The following is a 3737-nucleotide window of genomic DNA, read 5'->3' as shown; positions in this document are numbered from 1 at the left end:
GGGGGGGGGATGTGTGTCGAGAAGGGGGCAGCCGGTCCGGCAGTGTTCTCGGACCTGAACTCAGATGACACAGACAATCAGAGCCAGCAGCTCTCTCGCTCCCTCTCGTTGCCCCCCTTTCTCGCTCCTTGTCTCTTCGCCCGCCGCAAGACGGAGGCTCAGAAATTAAAGTGGCCGCTCCCTGATTAGACAGACGCCGCTCTTGCTACTCTCCCCTTCCCCCCCCCCTTGCCCCTTTTTCTTCTCTGGTTGCCCCCCAGCCCCTCGCCCCCCTTTCCCTCCGCCTGCCTTGCCTCTCTATGGCGAGAAACTTTTCCTTGATGATAACACAATGCCTTTTGGTCGTTGCTCAGCAATTGGCCAATCAATAGAGCGGGGGATAAGAAGTTGGCCGGTAGAGAGGGAGGAGAGAAGGGGGGGGGGAGGGGAAAGGGTCTCTTCGGTGGTCCCTACAGGCGCTCTCTCTCTCTCTGTCCCTCTCTGCGTCCCCGCTCTCCCGCGGAGTTTGTCAGCGGTCTATCACTCCCGCTGGGGAGCGCCAGGAGCGCCAGGTGTGCCAATCAGGTATGCGCGGCGCAGAGTGTTATTGTTATGTAGAAGGGACCCGTGGTCCAGCCGGGCAGCGCCGGGCCTATGCATATTGCAGGCCAGGACCACCCCGCCCAACTCCACCCCGCGCCGCACCCACTTTGAATGTCCAACGACAGGGCGAGGGCGAGGTGGGGACACTGCTTCTGGTGCTGGGGGTGTCAGTTCTGGATGCTGTGCCTACGCCACGCGAACGGCTACACTGTTAAAACTATTTGACGTGTCGTGCTTTATTCTTGTTTTTAAAAATATAATAATTTGATTGTTTTCTGTTGTTTTAGTTCTACGAAGATGCTGGGCCATTCGATATATGTAGCAATCGCTACACGGCCACCGACCGCAACTCGTCGCGTTTACACAATCAGCGGATGAAACCGAAATACGGCGTGTTCCTGCGTTCCTGCATAACGTGGAGTTGGCCGTTATATGCCCAGTATCGGTGGTTCGAGTGGATGCGTGCGTATGGGGTGGGGGGGAAGGATAGGGAGATACCGGTCGCCTAACCCAGAAAATGGTTCCCTTTATGAAGAGCAATAATTGTTCTATCAGGCCCGTTTCTTTATTTCTTTTCCTTTAATTTTACCCAGAGCCCCGGCCTCATAGCAAGGTAACATATCTCCTTGACCTAATTTAAGGTGAATTTGACCTTGATATAGGCGTCAGGATACCATTTTCTGGGTGTAACAGCTCCGGGCAGCAAAGGCCTGCCGGCGGAGCGCAGTTATACACCCCATCCCATATATAGGGAGAGGGAAGGGGAGAAACGGCAGCAACTTATCCATTTTCCGGTTAGTTAGACGTTTCTGGGAATTATTTCGTTGGCGCACAGGAGTAGACGTGCGGGGGGCCAAAGCGGCTTTGTGTGAACAGCTAGCTACCCTCTCTCTCCCTTGCGGCTCACGGGCTCAAGCGCGTCCGGGGTGGGAGAGCCAGGGGCCCACAAGGACGTCCAGAACAGGCCGGCGCAGCAGGGAGATTGAAGTCCACAAGCCGGACAGAGAGGCAGGAGAAGCACGAGGAGAGGGTGACAAACAGATCTGGAAATTGACGACCCGCTGGCAAATAAGTTTCGCGTTGCTTGAGTTTAATGAAGTTGTTGTGTAGTCACGCCGTCCCATATCAAATGAAACGAAATCCAGTGAGAGGGAGAACAGCGTGCACAAACTGACTCATTTTTACAAACAGAAAATCTCTGTTGAAAATTTGTTTAGAATTACTGGGTTGGATTCACTTTCATCTTCTGTTGTGGAATTTTACACATTTTCCTCAGCTCGCGGCCACGCCCCACCAGCTGACGGGAGAGCGTTGTGGCCTGTTCGAGGGGACTGTCTCTTTTTCCCTATGGGTTAACTTTTCTTATTTTTTTCAGTTTTTATTTTTATTTACGCAGATGATAGGGTTTAGAACATCCGGGAACATTTTACACAATTAAAACTTAAGAAATGATATGGCAAATAAGTCTTTGCTTGTACTACTGACATGCAGCGAGCACGAGCAGTCGTCCGCCGGCCCCACCCGACCGTTTCTACAGCTTCCCCCGACAGCGACAAATTATGCCGGATTTTTTTTTTAAAGGGTTTTCTTTGGGTTAAAAACTGAGGGAACGAAATACAGGTGGGACAAGTGAAATGCACCCAAGTCAAGTCACTATTTTCGGTACAGCGTGGGCAGTTTGATTGAGGGGCAGTTATGGGCAATTGAACATCGTTTCCCAGTTTTTAAGAAATGTATTTTTAAGCTGTAGAAAATTTGTAGTCCATGAGGGGTTGCGAAAATATTGCACAAATGAGAGGCGCTTTATCCTACTAACAGTAAGTGTGTTGATAGGTATCGCGTTACTTGAAAGGCTGTGTTTTACAGCGCACCTCTCTCTCTCTCTCTCTCTCTCTCTCTCTCTCTCTCTCTCTCTCTCTCTCTCTCTCTCTCTCTCTCTCTCTCTCTCTCTCTCGTCTCTGTGCGGCTTTGATCGAGATGACGTTCTGCGCCGCGCCATCCCGGAGGACTACGAGAGGCTGGGTGGAGAGGAGCGGCCGGGAGGCCGGAGCTGCCGGCCGAGCCCCCCGCGCTTGTCGTGGCTTGCTGGGGGCTTGTGAATTGTTGAAGAGATTGGAACTCGGCTGGAGGATGGCTCCACGCCGCCCCCGCCCTGCCACGACCCCTCGCCGCGGGGGAGGGGTGTGCGGCCGGGTCACAGGCCCTCGGGGATGCACCGCGCCCCCCTTGTTACGGACCTCCTCGGGCGACTACAGTAGTGTGTGCTGTGCGTATCTCTCACATTTCCTTCCACCACTCCTTCCCTCCCAGTCAAACAACGTCGTCATTTTCAGCAGTTTTTATTTTAATTCTCTCGTTTCTCATTTCTTTTCTCGCTTGTCTCGTGTGCCTATTTGCTTAGTCGCACGCGCTTGCCGCCGAGTCCAGCCTTTCCTAACCAAGCCAGGCGCGGTGGTCGCGACGCCAGCGGCAGCACGGGTCCTCGGCAGAGGAGAGTGGGAGCGCGTGGGCTCCGGGACCGGAAACATTGACAAGTAAAGAAGAAGAGAGGGGGAAAAAGGTCGGAGGATCACTGTAAACTGGTTGGCGTCTTTCATAACTCCAAAATATTGGCGTCCACTGACAAACGCCAAATAATGGCGTTCAAAGACGCCAAACGCCCGCCAAATTTTGACGTTCCAAGACGCCAATAGTTGGAGTTGGCGTTATCAGAAGAAGAACTCCAATATTTGGCCTCCCTCGGAGGACGCCAATATTTTGGCGTTAAAACACGCCAACCAGTTTACAGAGCGAGCTTTGTGGCAGCAGAGAGTCATACAGACTTGCGTACGTGAAGAATTCTGGAAGCCAGGAGTGGCGCTAGTTCTGGGAATCCATTATCCTCTCCTGTGACGGCTGTGAGGCTGCGGCGGGGAAGCAGCCCGTTGGTCGCGCGAATCAGGTGGACCGGGGACAAACTCCACCGATAGAGGCACAGCGTCGTCGAGTCTCGTGTCGTGTGGACCAGGCAATTCCTTACATGCGTACAACATATTTTGTAAATGGTAAATTACAAAATATATTGCTAATAGTACGGAAATATTTTTTACAGTAGGAACGTGGTTCAAAAGGTCACGACACCAGTCCATCAAGCTAAACAACCGCTAACAGAACAC

Source organism: Frankliniella occidentalis, unplaced genomic scaffold (genome assembly GCF_000697945.3).
Source record: "Frankliniella occidentalis isolate FOCC.00 unplaced genomic scaffold, Focc_3.1 Scaffold123, whole genome shotgun sequence".
NCBI lineage: Eukaryota > Metazoa > Arthropoda > Insecta > Thysanoptera > Thripidae > Frankliniella > Frankliniella occidentalis.
This window is presented reverse-complemented; position numbering follows the sequence as displayed.